Genomic DNA, 26,265 nt, shown 5'->3' with positions numbered 1-26,265 from the left:
TCTCTCTCGAGACTAACAACTTCTAACCCTAGGTTGATTAATTGAAATCTATTTCTAATTAAAACCCCTAGTGTTGCATTAACTTGATCTATTGATTCCTTTATTAGGTTTGACCCTAATCCGGAAGATTTATGTCGCCCTATGTCTAGTGGGGCAATCAACTCCGCTTAATTATGTTGGATCTACTCCTAGATAAGGACTTTTGCTCCTCTAAATAAGCACATCAAAACTTGAATCAATATCCTGGAATATTAAAACAAGAATTAAGAACACATAATTAAGAACAAATAAAGTATTTATCATACAATTTCAGAAAATAATAACAAGATCCGTCTTAGGTTTCATTCCCCTTAGGTATTTAGGGGATTTAGTTCATATGTGTAAAAGGAAACATCTCAGAAGAATAAAAACAAAACATAAAGAAAACCCAAAAAACCCTGAAGGAAATTGAAAGGAGATCTTCAGTCTTGAAGGAGAATCCAGCTTCTGAGATGGATCAATTATTTTCTTTGAGTAATTCCTTACCTTCTACTCCGTGTGTCTTTTCTAGGTACCTCCTGGGGTGTTTATATAGGCTTTAGAATGCTTCAAAACCCTCAAGAGTGGCCTTTTCCGAATAGGACTAGACTTTGGCTCGACAGGGACACCCCCGTGTAAGGTGGCTTAGACCGTGTTTAGAGTCTGCTAAATAGACACGGGCGTGTGAACTACCCGTGTGAGGAAGTCCAGACCGTGTTGATTTCCCACGTTGACCCATTTTCTCGTTTCTCGCTCTTTTTACTCTCCTATTCTCACCTAAGTATAAAACATGAAATTAAAGGATTAGGAGCATCGAATTCCACAAATCTGATGATAATTCATCCAAAAATATGCTAAGCATGGGATAAAAATATGTATAAATTACGACTTATCAGAACAATTGTTGTGGTGCAATAAAGGTGATGCTCCTTCTGAGGCGACGACGGATTTCATTATTAAACAACTCATTAATAACTACAACTATTACCGCGCCGACCAAGTTTGACCTCTACTTTGCTAAAACTGTAACGCCCCGTACCCGAGACCGTCGCCGGAGTCGAACACGAGGTGTTAACGGACTTAATTCATTTACTTACAAAGTTCATTTATAAATTTCCAGACAAGCTGGTTAACTGCATCACAGTCACTTTAAAAATCATATCTCGAGTTCCGAAGCTCAAAAAATGATTCCGTAAATTTTTCCTGAAACTAGACTCAAATATCCATCTACAAGTTTTTTTCTAGAATTTTTAGTTGGGCCAATTAGTACAGTTTATTAGTTAAAGTCTCCCCTGTTACAGGGTTCGACTACTCTAACCTTCATGCATTACGACTTAGATATCTCCCTGTACAGGGCTTCAATACTTATGCCATTTGTTTCTAAAGAAACTATACTCGAAAAGGAATCTGTACATATAGGGTATGACTTCTAATTATCTCTGGTTAATTTATAGTGAAATTCCAAAGTCATAACAGGGGATCCAAAAATCACTCTGGCCCTGTTTCACAAAAACTTAAACATCTCTTAAAATACGGCTCATATGATCATTTCGTTTCTTCCATATGAAGATAGACTCATCAAGGTTCGATTACATAATTTAGTTACTATTTAATTCTATTCTTACTATTTTTAGTGATTTTTCAAATTCACATCACTGCTGCTGTCAGCATCTGTTTTTAAGGTAGACTTTACCTATTTCATGGTTTTCCATGAATCAACTAGCCATTTGTCATACATAGCACCAAAATTATCGTGATTAACCATTCCAATGGCTAATCGTTACCAAGCATTTCCATACCACTCAATGAACAATATACAAATTGATTATAATGCTATGCTCAAAATATATAAGCCATTTTCACATGGCTATCCAAATATATACAATACCAAAAGGTACATGACTAACAACAAAAGGGCAGTCCTATACATGCCATTATCAGAGTTCAACTAAAAGAGTACCAAAAAGGGCTTTGATAGTGTGGATGACTTCGACTTTGACACTGCCCAGTCCGATAGCTGACGAACAAAATCTATAAAACAGAGAATCAAAGCAACGGAATAAGCATTTAATGTTTAGTAAGTTTTGAATAATGAAATTATGCACAACTAAGGTATAGCGTTCGTATGACTAAATGAATAATTGCATATACACATATTCTCAAAATCATACTTACTTCACATTTCAACCCTTATATTCATACACAGGGGATCAACTTAACTAAAGATCAGAAGCTTGTTAATCAATTGAGCGAATACTATTTAAAAGGAATCAACTATTCCAATGCACATACGAAACATACCTCATCGTTTGGATTTTACGAGCATATTAATTGAAATTATTACAGCAAGATCGCTCATTCTCCAAACCCAAGTACATTCGGTTTTAGCCGGATATAGCTACTCGCTCAAATGCCTTCGGGACTTAACTCGCACAAAGGCCTTCGGGACTTAGCCCGAATATAGTAACTCGCACAAATGCCTTCGGGACTTAGCCCGGATATAGTAACTCGCACAAATGCCTTCGGGACTTAGTCCGGATATAGTAACTCGCACAAATGCCTTCGGGACTTAGCCCGGTTATAATCCGAATATTCATGCACATATCAACAAATCATGACACATTTATATTTCATTTTCATAACTAGAATTCGAACACAAGTCACTTATCAAGCATTACCATTTTCAGCTCAATAGCCACATACAAAGAGCATGATTTTGATTTGCTTATAACATGATCTCCATACACATTCGGCTACCCGTCATAAGTATAAACTAATCACCTCAATATATAATTCAAGTAGAATAATTATATCTCCGTTTATTTGTTATGCTATATGTCATGACTTAATCAAATCATAAACTAAGTTCCATTACTCGAAAACTTACCTCGGATGTTGTCGAACGACTTCAACGGCTATTCAATTACTTTGTCCTTCCCTTTATCGGATTTAGTTCCCCTTTGCTCTTGAGCTTAATTTAACAAATAAATTGATTTAATCATCTTGAACATCAAGAGAAATTCAAGGTACTTAGTCCATATATATATATTAGACATTAGAGTCATATTTATGAAATCATGAACCAAATTCAACATATTGGCTAATATTCTCCTTGAGCCGATTATCTAAGTTAAGATAGAATCATCATTATGCTTGCCTATAACCGAATACATGTAACACCAATCTATCTATTCATTCATGTGTGCATCTTATTTAAGCATGTATATCTACAATCGAATTCATCATATAAATATCTATGAATTCACTCAAACAATCTCAATACAACACATGGTGCTCAAACCATTATTCAAATTCAAAACTCGGCTAGTACACATATATACACTAGCAATCAAATACTAACATTTGCACTTCACCTTAATAGCTAGCTTAGCAAACCTTAATTTAACATATAATTGTTCATAACACAATTAAAGCATCCTCTCCATTCCATCAATTTAAAACACATACATTGCCCAATAATATCGAAAATCATATTCGGCCTTAGTACACACTTGTTAGCCGATTTTTCTCCATTTAGTAACTAATGCACATATGTGCTCATTTGCTAGACTCTACTTCACCTAACTACCATTTATCTCTTCCATTTACTACCATGGCCGAATGTTATAACCCAAGCCACACATATTGTTCCTCAAGGCCCTTCAATGACCACATTCGGCACCCCTTAAGAACAACCCAATTTCAACCTTCAAGAAGGAAGAAAAAAAATATATGTACTAAGAGCTTCAAACTACTTAGCCGAATATCAAACCTCCAATCAATCAAAATTTAATCTATGCAATGAATAGAACTTGAACTAACCACCTTCTTTATACATAATTTTCCAAGAATTTCAAGGTACTTACCTCTTCCTAATCCTCATCCAAGCCGAACATGAAGCAAGAGAACTCCTTTCTTCTTCCTTTCTCCTTAGAATTTTCGGCCAAAGATGTTAAAGGATGAACACTTTTTTTTTTCTTTTCTTTTCTTTGTTTTCATCACCCTTCATCTCCTTATTTTATTACTAACCCTTTTATTTTATTATTTCTAACATAAAACATTAACACAACATGTTTATAATATGTTATGACCCATAGCATGGCCGGCCACTAGCTCAAATTTTGGGTAATTTGACATGCAAACCCATCATTTTTATAACATGCATTAATAGGCCACTTTACATTTGCCTAGCACATTTCTAAATTTTCTCACATAAGTCCTATTTACTAAAATTCACTTACAATTAACAAAATTCAAATATGAAATTTTCACACATGCATATATACATATAATAAGCATCAAATATGACGGTTAATTATTTTTATGACTCGGTTTTATGGTCTCGAAACCACTTCCCGACTAGGGTCACATTAGGGTTGTCACAACTCTCCCCCACTTTATGAAATTTTCATCCCCGAAAATCTTACCGGTAAATAAGTTTGGGTAATGTTCTTTCATAGAGTTCTCGGTTTCCCAAGTAGCTTCTTCGATCCCGTGTTTGAGCCATTATACCTTTACTAACGGAACCTTTTTGTTTCGTAACTCTTTCACTTCACGAGCTAGGATACGAATTGGTTCTTCTTCATAACTCATATCGGATTGAATTTCAACCTCTGATGGATTAATTATGTGCGATGGATCAGATCTATAACGTCGAAGCATCGAAACATGTAAGACGTTGTGAATATTTTCAAGTTCAGGGGGTAAAATCAATCTATACGCAACTGGACCAACTCGTTCGGATATTTCATATGGCCCGATGAACCTCGGACTCAATTTGCCCTTACGCACAAATCTGAGTATCTTTTTCCAATGTGAAACTTTAAGGAACACTTTGTCTCCCACCTGATACTCAATGTCTTTTCGTTTCAAATCCGCGTACGACTTCTGACGATCTGTGGCTGCCTTCAGACTTTCACGGATTACTTTTACTTTCTGTTCAGCATCTTTAATCAAATCAACTCCGAAAATTTTACTTTCACCGAGCTCGGTCCAAAACAATGGTGTACGACATTTACGACCGTACAAAGCCTCGTAAGGTGCCATCTTAATACTTGATTGAAAACTATTGTTGTAAGCGAATTCAATCAAAGGTAAATACCGTTCCCATGAACCACTAAACTCAAGGATGCAACATCTCAACATATCCTCGAGTATCTAAATTATCCGCTCGGATTGACCATCGGTTTGTGGATGAAAAGCGGTGCTAAAATGCAACTTGGTACCCAAAGCTTCTTGCAATTTCTTCCAAAATCGCGAGGTGAATCTCGGATCTCTATCTGACACAATAGAAATAGGTACCCCGTGTAATCTTACAATCTGAGAAACATACAATTCAGCTAGTTTATCCAGTGAATAATCCGTACGTACGGGAATAAAATGAGCCGATTTAGTCAATCTATCAACAACAACCCAAATCGCATCTTTCTTAGTTGCCGACAATGGCAACCCAGATACAAAATCCATCGTGACTCGATCCCATTTCCATTCAGGTATCATGATCGGCTGAAGTAAACCTGTAGGCACTTGATGTTCCACTTTCACTTGTTGACATATTAAACACTTCGAAACAAAATCGGAAATGTCTCGTTTCATACCATGCCACCAAAACTGACGTCTTAGATCGTTGTACATTTTCGTACTCCCCGGGTGAATTGACATTCGGCTACAATGAGCTTCGTTCGGAATCATTGAAATGAGTTCTGAATTTTTTGGAACACACAAACGACTTCTGAACCTCAAACAATCGTCATCATCAATTTGAAACTCTGATTCCATATTCGGAACACATTCAGCCCGTTTTGCAACTAATTCATCATCGACTTTCTGAGCTTCACGAATTTGATGAATCAAAAATGGTCTAGCCTTTAATTCTGCTACTAACACATTGTCGGATAGAACAGACAAGTGTGCATTCATCGCTCGTAAAGCAAACAGTGATTTACGACTTAAAGCATCCGCAACCACATTAGCCTTTCCCGGGTGATAGTCAATGACAAGCTCATAATCTTTTAACAACTCAAGCCAACGTCTTTGTCGCAGATTCAAGTCTCTTTGAGTCGTCAGATATTTGAGACTTTTGTGATCCGAATATACATGGCACTTCTCACCAAATAAGTAGTGTCGCCATATTTTCAAAGTAAATACGATGACAGCCAGTTCAAGATCATGGGTTGGATAATTTTTCTCATGTGGCTTCAATTGCCTCGACGCATAAGCTACAACTCGACCTTCTTGCATCAATACACAACCCAACCCAAGTAAGGATGCGTCACTGTAAATGACAAACTCCTTGCCTGATTCAGGCTGCACTAGTACTGGAGCTTCAGTCAAATGAGTTTTCAATTGATCGAAACTTTTCTGACACTTTTCTGTCCATTCAAACTTAACATCTTTCTGAAGTAGTTTCGTTATTGGTGTGGCTATCATCGAGAAACCCTTTACAAAGCGTCTGTAGTAACCGGCAAGTCCCAAGAAGCTCCGAACTTCAGTGATATTTCTCGGAGGCTTCCAGTTAAGTATGGCTGAAATTTTGCTCGGATCAACTCGAATACCCGATGCAGATACCACATGACCCAAAAAGCTAACTTCTCTCAACCAGAATTCACATTTACTGAACTTGGCATATAACTGCTTATCCCGTAAAATCTGCAACACTAATCTCAGGTGCTCAACATGTTCGGTCTCATCTCTTGAATAGACCAAGATGTCATCAATAAACACAACTACAAATCGGTCCAAATACTGTCTGAATATCCGATTCATCAAATCCATAAATACCGCAGGGGCATTAGTGAGCCCAAACGGCATTACTAAGAACTCGTAGTGGCCGTATCTCATTCTGAAAGCAGTTTTGGGTATATCCGAATCTCAAATTCGAAACTGGTAATAACCCGATCTCAAATCTATATTTGAAAACACTAAGGCTCCCTTTAGTTGATCAAACAAATCATCAATACGTGGTAACGGATATTTATTCTTTATTGTCACTTTATTCAGCTGACCATAGTCGATGCACAACCTCATGGTTCCGTCCTTCTTTTTCACAAACAATACTGGTGCAACCCAAGGTGAGAAACTTGGTCGAGCGAAACCTCTATCCGTCAACTCTTGCAACTGAGCTTTCAACTCTTTTAACTCGGTTGGTGCCATACGATACGGAGCTATCGAAATCGGTGTAGTCCCAGGTACAAGCTCAATACCAAACTCTACCTCCCGAACAGGTGGTAAACCCGGTAATTCTTCAGGAAAAACATCCAGATATTCACAAACCACCGGCACAGATTCAGGCTTCTTTTCTAACTCTTTGTCATCAAGTACATATGCAAGGTATGCTTCACACCCCTTTCTTACATATTTCTGAGCCATCATCGATGATATTACAGCTGGCAACTCATTCAAGTCAGTAGACTCAACTCGGATTATCTCGTTATTTACACACCTCAAATCAATGGTTTTTCTTTTGCAATTTACAATTGCATCATGTACAGTCAACCAATCCATACCGAGGATAACATCAAATTCATCAAACGGTAAAAGTATCAAATCAGCCGGAAAACAGGAACCTCGGATTACTAGGGGACATTTCTTACACACTTTGTCAACAAGTACATAACGACCCAAGGGATTTGACACTCGAATTACGAACTCAGTAGACTCAACAAGTAAAGTCTTACTGGATGCTAAGGTTTCACATATATAAGAATGAGTAGAACCAGGTCAATCAAAGCAATCACATTAGTATCAAAGAGAGTAAAAGTACTGATAATAACATCTGGCGAGGAAGCATCTTCGCGTGCGCGTATAGCATAAGCTCTAGCAGGAGCACGAGCCTCAGATCTGGTTGTAGTATCTCTAGATCCTCGCTGACCGCCACTAGCATTGCCCGTATTTCTAGATGGTCTACCCCGAGCAGTAGTAGCACCCGGTTTCCCACTCTGATTTACATTCTGTTCAGACAATCTTGGGCAATCTTTAATAAAGTGGTCAGCTGATCCGCACTTGTAACAGGAGCGGTCATGGAATCTACAACTCCCCGAATGCCATTTACCACAATACTGGCACTCCGTTCTGTCTCGACGATCATTTCCAACACTGGCGACCGAAGTGACTCGTGCACTCACAGAGGGTCGATCACGATCTCGTCTAGAAAAGCCCGAAGTGTCTCTAGATCGGCCTAAATCAACTCTAAATTTCTTCGATGACTGTTGAAAGGGTTTTCCCGAAGATCTCTTACGAAACTCCTTTGCTCCCATATCAGCTTTTCTTTTCTCCTTACTGAGCTCTTCGGCTTTGCAAGCTCGCTCGACAAGTACCACAAATTCTCGGATTTCTAAAATGCCAACATACAGCTTTATATCATCGTTCAGTCCATCTTCAAAACGTTTACACATCACAGCTTCTGAAGAAATGCATTCTCGAGCGTACCGGCTAAGCCTTACAAACTTTCGTTCATAATCAGTAACCGACATGGAACCTTGTTTAAGTTCAAGAAATTCTTTCCGTTTTTGATCAATGAATCTCTGACTGATATACTTTTTCCGAAACTCGGTTTGGAAAAACTCCCAAGTTACTTGCTCTCTGGGCACAACAGAAATCAACATATTCCACCAATAGTAGGCAGAATCACGTAGCAAGGAGATAGTACACTTTAGGCATTCATCGGGTGTGCAAGATAGTTCATCAAGTACCCGAATAGTGTTGTCCAACCAAAATTCAGCTTGCTCGGCATCGTCGCTGTCTGTAGCTTTAAATTCAATAGCCCCATGTTTTCAGATTCTGTCAACTAGGGGCTTATTTGACCTTATTTGGTCAGGTACCGGAGGTATTGCAGGTGCGGGGGTTGTATTAGTCGGGAATGGAGGTTGTGGAACAGCCGTATTAGTTCGAATATATTGATTAAACCATTCGTTCATCACGCTATAAAAAGCCTATCTAGCTTCATCATTTTGATTACTAGCAATAGGCTGAGAGTCCACCGGCGCTGTCCCTTGTGCGGGAGCAGGCGCTACACTCTCAAGATCATCAGCAACCGCTCGGTTGGGATCGGGATCCATTACTATAAGTAAACACATTTTAACTGTCAGAAATCACCACACTATCAAATAAACACACAATGGCATGTATAGCTAGACCCGAACGTAGTACGGTAGTCCTAGAATCGACTAAACAGTAGCTATGATACCAATAAAATTGTAACGCCCCGTACCCGAGATCGTCGCCGGAGTCGAACACGAGGTGTTAACGGACTTAATTCATTTACTTACACAGTTCATTTATAAATTTCCAAACAAGCTGGTTAACTGCATCACAGTCACTTTAAAAATCATATCTCGAGTTCCGAAGCTTGAAAACTGATTCCGTAAATTTTCCCTGAAACTAGACTCATATATCCATCTACAGGTTTTTTTCTAGAATTTTTGGTTAGGCCAATTAGTACAGTTTATTAGTTAAAGTCTCCCCTGTTACAGGGTTCGACTACTCTGACATTCATGCATTACGACTTAGATATCTCCCTGTACAGGGCTTCAATACTTATTCCGTTTCTTTCTAAAGAAACTAGACTCGAAAAGGAATCTGTAAATATAGGGCATGACTTCTAATTATCTCTGGTTAATTTATAGTGAATTTCCAAAGTCAGAACAGGGGATCCAGAAATCACTCTGGCCCTGTTTCACGAAAACTTAAACATCTCTTAAAATACGACTCATATGATTGTTTCGTTTCTTCCATAAGAAGATATACTCATCAAGGTTCGATTACATAATTTATTTACTATTTAATTCCATTCCTACTATTTTTAGTGATTTTTCAAATTCACATCACTACTGCTGTTAGCATCTGTTTTTAAGGTAGACTTTACCTATTTCATGGTTTTCCATGAATCAACTAGCCATTTGTCGTACATAGCACCAAAATGATCGTGATTAACCATTCCAATGGCTAATCGTTACCAAGCATTTCCATACCACTCAATGAACAATATACAAAATGATTATAATGCTATGCTCAAAATATATAAGCCATTTTCGCATGGCTATCCAAATATATACAATACCAAAAGGTACATGACTAACAACAAAAGGGCAGTCCTATACATGCCATTATCAGAGTTCAACTAAAAGAGTACCAAAAAGGGCTTTGATAGTGTGGATGACTTCGACTTTGACACTGCCCAGTCCGATAGCTGACGAACAAAATCTATAAAACAGAGAATCAAAGCAACGGAATAAGCATTTAATGCTTAGTAAGTTTTGAATAATGAAATTATGCACAACTAAGGTATAGCGTTTGTATGACTAAATGAATAATTGCATATACACATATTCTCAAAATCATACTTACTTCACATTTCAACCCTTATATTCATACACAGGGGATCAACTTAACTAAAGACCGGAAGCTTGTTAATCAATTGAGCGAATACTATTTAAAAGGAATCAACTATTCCAATGCACATACGAAACATACCTCATCGTTTGGATTTTACGAGCATATTAATTGAAATTATTACAGCAAGATCGCTCATTCTCCAAACCCAAGTACATTCAGTTTTAGCCGGATATAGCTACTCGCTCAAATGCCTTCGGGACTTAGCCCGGATATAGTAACTCGCACAAAGGCCTTCAAGACTTAGCCCGGATATAGTAACTCGCACAAATGCCTTCAAGACTTAGCCCGGATATAGTAACTCGCAAAAATGCCTTCGAGACTTAGCCCGGTTATAATCCGAATATTCATGCACATATCAATAAATCATGACACATCTATATTTCATTTTCATAACTAGAATTCGAACACAAGTCACTTATCAAGCATTACCATTTTCAGCTCAATAGCCACATACAAAGAGCATGATTTTGATTTGCTTATAACATGATCTCCATACACATTCAGCTACCCGTCATAAGTATAAACTAATCACCTCAATATATAATTCAAGTAGAATCATTATATCTCCGTTTATTTGTTATGCTATATGTCATGACTTAATCAAATCATAAACTAAGTTCCATTACTCGAAAACTTACCTCGGATGTTGTCGAACGACTTCAACGGCTATTCAATTACTTTTTCCTTCCCTTTATCGGATTTAGTTCCCCTTTGCTCTTGAGCTTAATTTAACAAATAAATTGATTTAATCATCTTGAACATCAAGAGAAATTCAAGGTACTTAGTCCATATATATATATTAGACATTAGAGTCATATTTATGAAATCATGAACCAAATTCAACATATTTGGCTAATATTCTCCTTGAGCCGATTATCTAAGTCAAGATAGAATCATCATTATGCTTGCCTATAACCGAATACATGCAACACCAATCTATCTATTCATTCATGTGTGCATCTTATTTAAGCATGTATATCTACAATCGAATTCATCATATAAATATCTATGAATTCACTCAAACAATCTCAATACAACACATGGTGCTCAAACCATTATTCAAATTCAAAACTCGGCTAGTACACATATATACACTAGCAATTAAATACTAACATTTGCACTTCACCTTAATAGCTAGCTTAGCAAACCTTAATTTAACATATAATTGTTCATAACACAATTAAAGCATCCTCTCCATTCCATCAATTTAAAACACATACATTGCCCAATAATATCGAAAATCATATTCGGCCTTAGTACACACTTGTTAGCCGATTTTTCTCCATTTAGTAACTAATGCACATATGTGCTCATTTGCTAGACTCTACTTCACCTAACTACCATTTATCTCTTCCATTTACTACCATGGCCGAATGTTATAACCCAAGCCACACATATTGTTCCTCAAGGCCCTTCAATGACCACATTCGGCACCCCTTAAGAACAACCTAATTTCAACCTTCAAGAAGGAAGAAAAAAAAATATATGTACTAAGAGCTTCAAACTACTTGGCCGAATATCAAACCTCCAATCAATCAAAATTTAATCTATGGAATGAATAGAACTTGAACTAACCACCTTCTTTATACATAATTTTCCAAGAATTTCAAGGTACTTACCTCTTCCTAATCCTCATCCAAGCCGAACATGAAGCAAGAGAACTCTTTTCTTCTTCCTTTCTCCTTAGAATTTTCGGCCAAAGATGTTAAAGGATGAACACTTTTTTTTCTTTTCTTTTCTTTGTTTTCATCACCCTTCATCTCCTTATTTTATTACTAACCCTTTTATTTTATTATTTCTAACATAAAACATTAACACAACATGTTTATAATATGTTATGACCCATAGCATGGCCGGCCACTAGCTCAAATTTTGGGTAATTTGACATGCAAACCCATCATTTTTATAACATGCATTAATAGGCCACTTTACATTTGCCTAGCACATTTCTAAATTTTCTCACATAAGTCCTATTTACTAAAATTCACTTACAATTAACAAAATTCAAATATGAAATTTTCACACATGCATATATACATATAATAAGCATCAAATATGACGGTTAATTATTTTTATGACTCAGTTTTGTGGTCCCGAAACCACTTCCCGACTAGGGTCACATTAGGGCTGTCACAAGAACTTTCGCTCTTCACCTGAAAGCCCTATTGTGTCTATCTTGGTGTTAGCCTTCGGATAAGAATGAAAGGTTAAAGATATCGACTACTTGAAAATTGAGAAAAAAATTACGTTGATTAAATTGAAAGACCCTAGATTTTTTTCGTATGATTATGACCTCAATCTTATGTATGGAATATATAGGGCATCATTTGCGTGTATCCAAAAAGCTTGAACTCCTGACTGCGTAACGACCGTCACCTGCCCCTCCCAGTTATACTCGAACCCGTGGCCGCATCACGACCGCCGACTTGGATCTCCACCAAGACTTCTACCCCTAATCGTATCAAACATTATTACCCCGAAACATGATTTCCCCACAATAGATTTCTAAGGTGATGGTTCTATCTTGCCATGACCTATGAAATGTATGTGTTTTGAGGCACATTGTAACATCCTTAACCCCTCAAATCTACTTATGAACTTTGTCGTTTCAATCGAAAACCCTAAACCCTTTCAAAAATACCCTAAACCTTAAACCATAAAACCTAAATCCCCAAACCCCAAAATTCTAGCCATAAAAAATTATAAACCCTAACTCTAGGAGAGATAAAGAGAAAACGTGCCCAACTAGACACACTTTCCCTTTCTCTCTCCTAAAAATAGTTTATTTCCCTAAATAAAAAAAATGACCTAAGGGCCTAATTAAAAAAGTGACTTTTTTTTAAAATTTAGCCTAAAATTATATTAATTTTTCATAATAAAAGCTGCATACATGAACCCATATATTATGTGGTAGATGTTAGTTATACAAATACAAAAGATTTTTTTGCACCATATCATGGGGTATGATACTAGTTAAGATAATAAAGCCAGACACAAGCATCAAAAACGGCTTGCAAACTTTTTAATTTGATACATTCAAATGTTCAAAATGTGATTAAGAGGACATTTGTTGTTCTAAACAAAGAGTTCTCATATTAACATCATCTCAATATAACATAAAAAAACAAGGTCAGATCATACTAGCATGTTGCATACTTCATAACTTTATTTGTAGGCGAAATTAAGATGTAATTAAAATATGACATATGTAATTAGAATGTAATTAAAATCTGTTAGTCAAACATGTTTGAGAAATTACAATTCTTTGCTATTATAATAAAATCATTCTATTACTCTGTGTTGTCTAAATATAACTTTAATTTTATTTTTCAACAATATGTAATGATATTTTTCGGTGAACATGTACTGAAAGACAAATAATGATAAGAAAAGGAATACAATTAATGAGTGAGCTTTGTGTTTTTCAAATCATGAACATTTATTTTATTGCAATTTAAATTTTATCTTAGTTTTGTTAGTTTTACTAAATTTTCTTTTGTTTTCTTCTGACAGGTTTCTATAGTTTATGACTAGAAGAAATCCGCCAGGACCATTACTTTTTAACAGTGAGATTGAAAGCACAGCTTGCAAAAACTGAAGAGAAATAAGGCGAAACCTAAGAAACATAGAGGAAGGACAAGAGGAAGATATCCATAATACAACCGAGGAGATGGCTGAAAATCAAAATAATCAGCTTCCTCCTGTGGTTGCTGCAGATCCAATAAGGGTTACTTATTCAATTTTTCAAAGAAAAGGGTAAAGTATTCAATTATTTAATTCCCAACCTAAATATTATTTTTTATTTACTTATTCAATTTTTTAAAATGAAATATTTTAGTTAATTTTTTTCTATTAGCTTAATATCAAATTTAGGTTTACACAATTTATCAATTTGATCATAAATCTAAAAATTTCAATAAATTTAGTTCTCAATATTTACAAAATTTGTCATTTTAATTTTAGTTCTAAAAATTATCAAAAAATTTTAAAAATATTTTTATATTTACTTATTAATTTTTTTATAATTTATATTTATCTTTTCTCATCAACCCTGATCATTTTTTCATCAACCAAACATGTGAAAAACCTAGAAATTAAAGCTATTTTTTATTCAGTCTATTTTGATTTAGTCCCCTTTTCTTTTGCTACATTGTTCATCTCAAATGCCTAATTAAAATCTAGAAATAAGCTAAAAAATATTAACAAATTTAGAAATTTATAAAAATGGTTGGTTTGACGACACCAACTCGTTTTAGTCTTTGCTATAGAGATAATGTCAGTTTTAGGCTCTAGTGTTCTCATATTTTTATCATTTCTAGCACAAGCATTGGAGAGAGATTGCAGGTCAAGACCATGCATTTGATATTTCCAACTTCGTCAATTGAATGGAAGAAAGAATAAAGTGGAAGATACTATTGAAAGTTATTTTGGGTACAAAATTCTTAAAAATATAATTATGTTTTTTTTATTTTTTTATAATTTATATTTACTTTTTAAAAGTTTTAAGACTTCTTAAAATATTTTTTTATAACTAGGACTAAAATAATAAATCTTGTAAACATTGAGGGTTGAATTTGTTAAAATTTTTTTTATTTATGATCAAACTGATAGAATGCGTAAATATTGGAGGACTAAATTTACCATTAGAATAATAAAAAAACACATGTTAAACTTCCATTAGGCAACTAACAAAAAGAATAACTAAAATAGAATAAACTAAATAGTTTACAAATTACTTTATCCAATAGAAGAAAAAATAAGGAAAAAGGTTGTGATTTTTATTTTAGTAAGGTAGATTAAAATATAAGTATAAGGTTGAGAAATATTTGATTTGATTATCTTTTTCATGGTTGACATTACAGTTGTGATTAGACTTGTTCATGGGTCGGACTGCCTATATGAAAAGTGGGAAGATTTGGGCAAAAATATAGGCTCGAGAAATGGGCTTGGACAAAAAATAAGGCTTGTTTTCTAAACTGGTCGGGCCTTGGATAAGTCTTTTTTGTTCGAGCCCGGCCCAAAATGAATTTGCAAAAAAGATTGTTGTTTTTTTTTACTATTTTGTCATTATTTTTTTCATCGTTTTGCTATCATCTCGCTATTATATTGCTACTATTTTGTTGTTATTCTTTGAATATTATATAACTCTTATTTTATTATTAATTTTGCTATTATTGCATTTGCTTGCTAAGTTGTAATTATCTTAATGTTATTTAAGTATAAAGACCTTTTTTTATGTATTGTGAATTTATTGAGAAACATTTATTTTAATGTTTTTAGTGTATTTGACGTATTATATTTTATAAAATTTATTTTTATATAAAAAATAACATAAAAATTTTAATACGAGTGGCTGAGTCGGGCTTGGGAAAAATTTTAGGCCCATTTTTTGAGTGGGGCCTAGATCTAGAAAATGAGCCTAAAATTTTTAGTTGACCCAACCCATCGACAACTCTAGTTGTGACCATTATTTTTGTTAAATTATAAAAAATAATAATTTATTAATTTGTTTAATCGTTAGTGGTAATATACTTTCTATAACTTGTGGAACTTACAATCCATGAACCATTTTGTAAAGCTAGACAAAGTGGATGGAATGAGATGAATGTGATGGGTTTAAGACTCCGACATACTATTTTGTAAATTCGGAAAATTGAAAACCCTTTCTAAACTTGAGATTCAGTTTATAGAGATAGTGTTGATTTCAGTCGTTAAACACTAACATTAAAGTTGAAAGCAAAATCTCAAAAGAAATTCTTCAAAACTCAACTAAGGTACGCAGCTAGCAAGATAACAAAGAAAAATTGACCATCAACTTCACATAGGAGGAGCGGCACAAGTGAGTTAATTAGGATAGTTAAATATTGGAATTTTCAATTAAGTACCTTTAGTTTTAATTTCCAAAATTCCCTTCATTCATTAGGCTTCTATTATGTTGATAAAAAAAAACATAATCTATTTCAATTAAGAAACGAGAGTAACAATGACATCTAGCAACTTATAATGATGACCTTTAACTATTGAAAGAGTCAAAGTAGTTTTCCACGCAGCTTTTCAATGCCTAATATTTATATGTAATTTGATCCTTCCATCATTTATTTAGAATAAATTAAAAAGTATGACACGTATCTATCTTTGTTTATTCATATTAGTCTTGTAACTAATAATATTAGCACAACCTAACCGAGGACTTGTGGTCAATACAAGTCAAGATCGTACAAGATATGTCTCATCATATCACTTTGGGTGATAGATCTTCTTTGGACCATTCCACTGACTTTGTATACCTTATGACATACTCTAAACATCATACCTTAACCATTTGTCAATGCACACTTATTTTGTGATGAATAAAAGTAAGGCACTCAACATGCAAGGAGAGTTGATGTAATAAGTCTAAAGATTATTTACATAATTGATATATGAGAGTTTTTTAATACGTTTAAGTGAAATACTAAATAAAACTCTTATAACGAATTATCTTTTATATTCTTAATTTTATAACAAACACCACATGTTCTCATCAGGTATTTCATATTTTGTATCCTATGTATGAAGAGTTAACATGTGCAGACTTTTGAGCATTATCAATGCTCTATCTCAACAATACAATGGCAAGGAACAATTTAGGACTCATGACTTTGATGTATAAATATCTCATAATTTTAACTTCTTACAATTCCTTTTATTACCTCCTTATGTGTTTCAAAAGTTTTACAAGTGCTAAACATAATGTAATTAACATTTTACTCGTGGATGAGTTATTTATTATAAAAACTATAATAGAATATATAAAAATGTTTTTTTCCTTTAAAAGAACATATATTATATAATATTATATTATATTGTATCGAAATTCACATTTAATTTTTCTTTTAGAGCTATCTATTGAACTATATATGCAAGTAGTAAAGGAGTTGTGTTTAAATTTTTTATTAAATGAGTACAATCTGTAAATAACTATATAATTTTTTTTTGAAATTCTACCTGGAAATACCTAATTAAATATTTATTATATATAATTTTTTAATTTAAAATGGAAAGATAATTAGTAAGTATAATAAATTAATTCCATAATTCCCATATGCATCGAAATAAAAAAAATTATAAAACAATCATTTATGTCATATATGTATATAATGTTTCTTTATATATATATATATATATAAAATAGAGCATTTTATAAATTAAAATAAGGTTCGGTAATAGAGCCTCAATAAGTTCTCTACAGATAAAGAAAAGAATACTATTACAGTAAGTGCTAGAATAGTCTTGTTGAATGCTGCTCCCTACACGAGCTATTTAGTCCGCGCATTGGTTGCCCTCCCGATAGATGTGCTTGAGTGAGGCCATTTCAAATTTAGATAAAAGCAACCTGGAATCATTAACAAGAGTAAGAGAGGAAAATATTGTTAATTTATCATCCGAAATGATTTTAACAATAATATTTGTATCACTTTTGACTTCTATTTGAGTTAGTTAGTTTCGTACCATTAGCTAAAGACAATCCGTCCCCCATTGTCCATTATTCTGTTTCCACGCTAGTGACAATGGGAATATTCCTATAGAAGCCACCAAGCCGTTCACCTTTGCTGTCAAGTATGATAGTTCCAGCCCCTCCCTTACCTGGATTTCCAATTGGGGAGCCATTGGCACTGGTCTTAAAGAATCCCAATTTCGGGGATTGCCAAGCAATCAGCAAAATCCGAGGCGAAGGATAACAGGTTAGCTTACCCACAACAGCAAAGAACTCACCAGCTTTATTGATCACTCGGGGTGCAAGGTCATGTTTCTGTAATTATTTCTAAGGCTCCGTTTGTTTGGGGGTAAAAGCTTTTCTAGAAAATATTTTCATCATTTTCCACTGTTTGTTTGGTGGAAAATAAACTCCCACTGTAAATGCTTTTCCAAAACACAGGAAAATCACGTCTTCTTTTGGGAAAATGTCTTACACTTTTTTTTCGGTAAGACATTTTCCAAAACACGGGAAAACGCCTTCTCCCCTTCCCCTTCCCCTTCCCCTTGGGTTGCAAATCAGTGCCATTGCTAGGTACTCTACCCATTTTTATCTCTTCGATCATTCTGATTTTTGTTATCTATCTATCTTTTTTTTTTCAATCTCTTAGCAAATTTGCCAGGTACCCTACCCTCGCCCTAAATTCCTCAAAAGCTGCGCGATTTCGAAGAACGATGATGAGAAAGTTTGGTCAAGGACCAACGCTAAGGTTGGTGTTAAAGATGCCGGTAGCACGGTTTTGGGTTTGAGCCAAAACTTGAGTTTGTACGTACAATTTTCGGCTCCGATGAAGCGAGGATCGAAGCCCGGCAAAGAGGAAGAGGAGAAGCAGGATTATTACGTGAATATGGGTTACGCTATTCGGACCTTGAGAGAGGAGTTCCTAGACATCTTCTACAGAGAGCTCATTTTTTTATATTTACAGGTTCGAATTCGATTTTCCCGCGTTTGATTACTTTGAAATGGAGTAAATAATTGAGAATTCTGTAAAATAAATTCGATTTTTCAAAGTTTTCCTTGTTCATCTGCTGATTTTGGATTCTCATCGTTAAATTCAAAAAAAAAAGATAGAGAAAGGTGATGACATTTGTTTGAATAACGAGTACTAATTCATTCCAAGCTTATGTTTTTGATGTAATTAGATGTGTTTGAATGTTGGTCTTTTGTTTGAATGTTGATTGTTTCTGTGTGTGTGTATAAGGAAGAAAGTATTGGCTCTTAGCTTAGAACATAGAGAACTCTGTTAATAGTATCCATGTTTGATTGGTTTTACAAATTGATGGATGGCAAATATCGTTTTGTTAAGTGCAAGGTGTGCACTCTACGCGTTCGAACCCTTGTATTGACTAAGGCACGAAGCGCTAAAGAAAAACACTTTTGCTCGAGTGAAATAAGGTGCAACAAGAATTGTGTGTGCATTTGTGTATATCTATTAGTCTTGATGAGTATGTGTTTGTGTATATAATAAGCTTAAGATTTATACTTATGATAATAAACTCTGAAAGTTGGTCGAATTTGTTTAGTGAACAAGCTAAATTTTCTTTTAATTTTGTTGGCCTGTGTCCATGATTTCTTTTGGTCCTGTGCCTATCGTCGTATACTCAAATATTGAGAAGGATCCCTTTTCAAAATGGTTTTTCTTTTTTGTGTGTGTTGCCTTGCAAAAGTGCATGCCTAGGGGTGCCGAGCTTGTGCCTACTGAATGCGCCTAGCCTGAAGGGGTTTCAGGTACTTTTGTTTTTGATGCTAAGGCACAATGCCTAGGTGCTTGTCTTAACAATACTAGATAAAGTTATGCCGTATGTGCATAAATAGAATATGTCACTAGGTTGATGCATGCTGCTGCCTTCCTCGTGTAAATAGATTATGGGCTTTTCTATGTGATACCTATGAGATTCACTTTTGCCTTTCCAAACTGCACTGATCAATCTGCACAGACTCTAAATTATAATGGTCTTATGTAGATAACATGTTTTTGGTACTGACTAATGTAGGCAACGAATTCAATCATCATTCCAAGTTAAGTTTGAACAAAAACTATCAGAAAATTGGGAGTTAATATCATTTGAGGCAATCTTTCTCTATAAACAAGGATCATATTTCTCCATAAACAAGGATCATGGTTATCATAGCCTTCTTTAATATGCAGTTTTCTTTATTACTTCATAATTTATTTCTGTAGCTAAGAAGATATTTGATGAGCTAACGCAGATGAAAGCCATATTTGACAGAGTGATTATGCAAAGAAACACCGTTGCTGCCAAATTTGAAATGAAATACTCATAGAGGGAATGATTTCAATGGTTTGAACGGTACAAAACTCAGATTCCTAATGTAACTGTCATTGATACTCTATGCATATTGAAAGGTGGCTTCATAAGAGATGAAGACTTTACCAGAAAGTTGGAATCAAGAATATGGTTGTACACAACATAGATGAGAAACTTTTTCTTCTTTATTTTCTTAGTGTAGGAAGCATCAAATAGTTGATTGCTCATCATCTTCTCACTGATGGAGCCATAAGAGAAATTCAATTGGATTTTAGGGTCAGCAAATTGAATGTTAATAAATGTACAGATGAAGAAACCAGATTGAGGTTCTCCTTTCATTTTTGTGTCCCTCTTCCTTATCTAATTTCAACTCTCTGTCGTTGGTTGTTTTAACTACGTTTCTATGTATTCTTTTTCCCTTTTTTTAGCCATTAAAAGAAAATGGAAGGAGCTTTAAGAACATAAAGGAACAAAATTTTGGTACCTACTGAAGATCGAAACAAAGAAATATGTTTAAGAAGATAATAGAAAAGAAGAGATTGATTTAATGGATTTTCTTATACATTCTTCTTAAGAATTAATATTCTAATTAGGACTTTTATGGTCAATTGTCATAATTTTCATCAAACATTCCTTTATGGAGTTTATTCATTTTTCTTGCAAGATTCATGTTCTAACACTTATGTTGAACCATGTATTTGAAGAGTTTATCCCATACACGAGTTTATACATATTAATATTATATATATATATATGCCATGGGTATTTTAATAAAATTAAGGGTTTTATATATATTGGTTTCTAGTATTAATTTATATAATTATTCAATCCTTGTTTTTATTATTTTATAACACAATTAGAAATAATTTATTTGATTTTGGTTGTTTTCAATTTATGACGGTTAATATGCTAGCTTAATAATTGAGTGTTATTATATATTTAATTTGATTTATTTATTTATAAATAAATCATTGCAATATATGTAAAAACAATTTAAAATATAAATTTATTAATATATGTAAAAATAGCTTTTTCGGAAAATATTTTTAAGAATTCTGCCAAACAACAGAAAATATTTTAAACAGACTCACCCAAACACTAGAAAAGTAAATCATTTTCCAGAAATTATTTTTCAGAAAATATTTTACTGGTAAACAAACAGAGCCTAAAAGTGATAGCATTTCGAATAACCCATATTTCTGAAATGAAGAAATAAAAGATCAAGTATTGGGGAATGCAGTAGTGTTTATGAAAATGCTCATCTTCAATGTTTGCTTTGAGCCATTCATTCCAAGGGAGGTTGGGTAGGGTATTTGGAGGGCTAAGCTGGTTAACATTGCACCATTGTTTCTTGCTGAAAGTGCAGTCCCTTAGAATGTGCTCTATTGTCTCGGGTGAACCATTACAAATGGGGCAGCAGTCATTTAGCGAGAGACCCCATTTGTTGAGGAAATTTGAGGTAGGAAGGATCTTATGGTTGCATTCCCAGACGAAGAAAGATAGCTTCGATGGGAGTCTTGATTTTGTTAAAGATTTCCCAAGGGAGGTCGAAGGATGTGTTGGAGGTGTGGTTCAAAGTCAACTCTTCGTACACCTATCTTGTAACACTTTCACTTGACCCAATCTCCAAATCCGGGTGTAGAATGTCACAAATGGATCCATTTGGACTAAATTCTCAATTTGAAACCTAGTAATTTAAAAACGGACTTTGTTGGAAAAATAAATATCTTTTACAACAAAAACCTTAAATTTAAAAGCAAAAGTTTACTATCTTCAATCTCAACTCTAGGGGAACTATTGCACCACATTATGCTCACCCCGAGGCAAAGCTTTTGAAAATACCCCTTCCTATGTGCATGACCCTTCACTGTTAATGATCCTAGATCTAACACGATTTGGCTGGGTCCCTTCCTCGAGCTCTTTATCCCGTAATTCCTGCAACTATAGGTCAAACCCTTGTAAGTTTGTATAAACTTAGTATGTAACACCCCGAACCCGAGACCGACACCGGAGTCGAACACGAGGTGTTAGCAGACTTTAAACCCTTTATAAAAATATTTCTCAGACACTGCCAATCTGCGTACTAGTCGCTTTAAAAATCATATCTTGAGTTTCACAACTCGAAAATCAGTTTCGTGATTTTTCCCTGAAACTAGACTCATATGCCCATCTACATATTTTTTTATAGAATTTTTGGTCGGGCCAATTAGTACATTTTATTAGTCAAAGTCTCCCATGTTACAGGGATCGACTACACTGACCTTTGCGCATTACGACCTGGATATCTCCCTGCACAGAGCTTCAATACTGATGCCGTTTGTTTCTATAGAAACTAGACTCAGAGAGGAATCTATCCATATATGGTATGACTCCTAATTGTCTCTGGTTAATTTATAATGAATTTCCAAAGTCGGAACAGAGAATCCAGAAACCGTTCTGGCCCTGTCTCACGAGAACCTGAATATCTCTTAACATACTGTCCATATGATCTTTTCGTTGCTTCTATATGAAAATAGACTCATCGAGCTTCGAATACATAATTTATTCATCAATTAATCCCACTCCTAATATTTTTAGTGATTTTTCAATCTCACGTCACTGCTGCTGCCAGCATCTGTTATGAAAGCAACTATGCCCATTTCGTGATTTCTCCTTGATCTAACTAGTGATTCGTCATACATATCACAAATTATGATCATGACTAGCCATGCCAAAGGCTAATCATTGTCAAACATCCCCCTACTACACTATTGCCATATCATGAATTTTAACACCAAAATAATCAACCATGACATATGGCATAAAAATCGTATTACCAAGACTTACGACCCAACATTAGAACCAAATTCAACCGAACATTATGCCATTTTCGCATGGCTAAAAGTTTACATACCAAATTTCAACAAAACATATTAGCCTATACATGCCGAAATGTTCTCTTAGACCAACTAAGAAGAAAATACCAAAGGTTGCTAGCCGGTGTGATGACTTCGACGACGGCACGATCACGCAAAAAGAGACGAGTCCAAGAAACCTACAACAGGTGACAAGCAAACACCGAATGAGTATATAACTCAGTAAGCCATAAGCATTCCACAACCCTCCATTAATAAAATTATCACAACAGGAAACAATGAAATGAGGTTAAGTACTCCATCCATACCAAACTATACCATAGTTCCTTAAACCCTATGGTTCAATCTCATACCAAGTCCTACATTGGCCTTTCATACATCATTTTATTTTCGTTATAATCATACAATTAAACGAACTTTCACCTATTCCACAATGAACCTTATGTACGTGACTTCAACTATAATCGTCACATAGGTTCAAAACTTACCAAGCTCAACTCCAAATATAAACATAGCGCCTATTAGCCATGAACTCAAGGTACTTACCTTTTCCGCTGTCCAAAATTGACTCGGTAAAGTCGCACCCTTCATGTAAATAATTTATAGAAAATATATATTGAGTTCGCACACATAGTGCTTAATAATCAACCGCGCACACTTAGTGCCATGTACTTTAAACTCACACACTTAGTGCCATGCATTTCAAGTTCGCACACTTACCTTTTCCGCTGTCCAAATTCGACTTGGTAAAGTCGCACCCTTAATGTAAATAATTTATAGAAAATATATATTGGGTTCGCACACATAGTGCTCAATAATCAACCGCGCACACTTAGTGCCATGCACTTTAAACTCACACACTTAGTGCCATGCATTTCAAGTTCGCACACTTACCTTTTCCGCTGTCCAAAATCGACTCGGTAAAGTCGCACCCTTAATGTAAATAATTTATAGAAAATATATATTGGGTTCGCACACATAGTGCTTAATAATCAACCGCGCACACTTAGTGCCATGTACTTTAAACTCGCACACTTAGTGCTGTACAATTTAAACCCGCACACTTAGTGCCAATCTCATGACCGTGAACACTTATTGCCCGCACACTTAGTGCCGAAAACCAGCCACTCAATAGGCTTCACTTCCTTTTTACATTCGACAAATTTCATCTCTACTTACATATTCATTTGTATACATTTCATCTCATTAAACACAATGGTGTAGGTATTACGATCCTTTAATCAATACCAAAGATATGCTTAATGACTTACTTGTGTTGGGTAAGATGGTTCCAACTCGGCTACTCGATGATCTTTTCTTTGCTTTTGCTCGATTCTCCTCCTTTAACTCCTTGAGCTTAATCAATAAATCAACTAGTTTAACCGCCTTGCTAAATATTTACAATCCAATTACACATGCATATGTATGTTAGTATATTCGGCAATCACCCTTACTAATCACCCACTTGATCAATTATAGAGAATCAAAGTTAATATCACAATGTGTACCCTATATGGCCCATTATACATAATCAATTTTAACATCATCTATATATTTACTCATATGGCCGAATATACCTAATCATACATACACCTAACCAAAAAATAATTTCTAAAATCTTTATATCATTTATACACTAGTAAAGCATCCTCTCCCTTTCCATCAATTTAGCACATGCATTACTCATTAACCTACAAAAGTTATATTCGGCCTTAGCACACAACTTGCTAGCCGATTCTTCCCCATCTAGCAACCAATGCACATATGTGCTCACTCAAAAATGCTAAAAAAAAAGAGATTCAAGAATCATCAATCCACCATCACATGCATCATTAACAAGCTTCATATTTAGCATGCAATGGCATTAACACAAACTCCACCTAGGCCGAATCTTAACTCATCTTCATGCCTCATCACCACAACATCAAACATCAAAATACCAACCAAGAATGTAACATGCATGGCCGAATATCATCTCCATCATTTAACAAAGTTTGAACCATGGCTAGGTAGATTTCAAACTTACAACTTAAAATATACATGAATCTCAAAGAATAATATCAAACATACCTCAATCTAGTTACATGCATGGCCAAACTTCCTCCTAATTCTCTTCCAAACCAAACATGAAGCAAGAACTCCTTCCTCCTCCCTTAGAATTTTCGGTCAAAAGAGGATGAAAAAGGATGAACAAAATTTTTCTTTTCCTTTCTTTAGCTCACGGCAATGGGGGGGAAACAACCACTCATTTTTTTGTTTTTCCTTTCTTTATTACCCATATTCCTTATTTTATTTTTTTCCTACATACCTCACTAGGCCAACATGTTCCCAACATGTTTCCACCCATAGCATGGCCAACCACTAGCTCAAATTTTGGGTAATTTGACATGCAAACCCATCATTTTCACAACATGCATTAATAGACCATTTTAAATTAGCCTATCATATTTTCACCATGTCTCATATCGATCCCTATTTAATAATTTCTCATGCAATTGGCAAAATTGGAGAATGAAACTTCCACATACTCATGTACACACATAATAAGCATAGAATATGGAAATTAATTATTTTTATGACTCGGTTTTGTGGTCCCGAAACCACTTCCCGACTAGGGTCAATTTTGGGCTGTTACAACTCTCCCCCACTTAAGAAATTTTCGTCCCCGAAAATCTTACCGGTAAATAGGTTTGGGTATCGTTCTTTCATCGAGCTCTCGGTTTCCCAAGTAGCTTCCTCGATCCCATGTTTGAGCCATAACACCTTCACTAACGGAACCCTTTTGTTTCGCAACTCCTTCACTTCACGAGCTAGGATACGTATCGGTTCTTCTTCATAACTCATATCGGCTTGAATTTCAACCTCTGATTGGCTAATTATATGCGATGGATCAGATCGATAGCGTCGAAGCATCGAAACATGAAAGACGTCGTGAATCTTTTCAAGCTCAGGGGGCAAAATCAATCTATACGCAACCGGACCAACTCGTTCGGAGATCTCGTACGTCCCAATGAATCTCGGGCTCAACTTGCCCTTACGGCCAAACCTGAGTACCTTTTTCCAAGGCGAAACTTTAAGGAACACTTTATCTCCCACCTGATATTCAATGTCCTTTCGTTTCAAGTCCGCATACGATTTCTGACGATCTGTGGCTGCCTTCAGACTTTCACGGATTACCTTTACTTTCTGTTCGGCATCTTTAATCAAATCAACT

The 26,265-nt window shown here is 35.1% G+C and overlaps 1 long non-coding RNA gene across 4 annotated transcripts; it reads left to right on the top strand.

Annotated features, from left to right (window-relative positions):
• Positions 1 to 17,750: 17,750 nt before the first annotated feature.
• On the top strand, positions 17,751 to 20,589 carry LOC121227828 (uncharacterized). 4 transcript variants are annotated; one of them, XR_005925339.1, is made up of 3 exons: positions 17,751 to 18,193; positions 18,537 to 18,851; positions 20,109 to 20,589. It is a non-coding gene; the product is annotated as an uncharacterized lncRNA (long non-coding RNA). The 4 variants fall into 4 exon arrangements; XR_005925340.1 differs by having other exon boundaries at positions 17,755 to 18,134; positions 18,549 to 18,851; XR_005925338.1 differs by having other exon boundaries at positions 17,758 to 18,134.
• Positions 20,590 to 26,265: the final 5,676 nt, after the last annotated feature.

This window comes from Gossypium hirsutum, chromosome A01 (assembly GCF_007990345.1).
Source record: "Gossypium hirsutum isolate 1008001.06 chromosome A01, Gossypium_hirsutum_v2.1, whole genome shotgun sequence".
Taxonomy (NCBI): Eukaryota; Viridiplantae; Streptophyta; class Magnoliopsida; order Malvales; family Malvaceae; genus Gossypium; species Gossypium hirsutum.
Note: the sequence above shows the minus strand (reverse complement) of the source record. Positions and strands in the feature narration are given on the sequence as shown.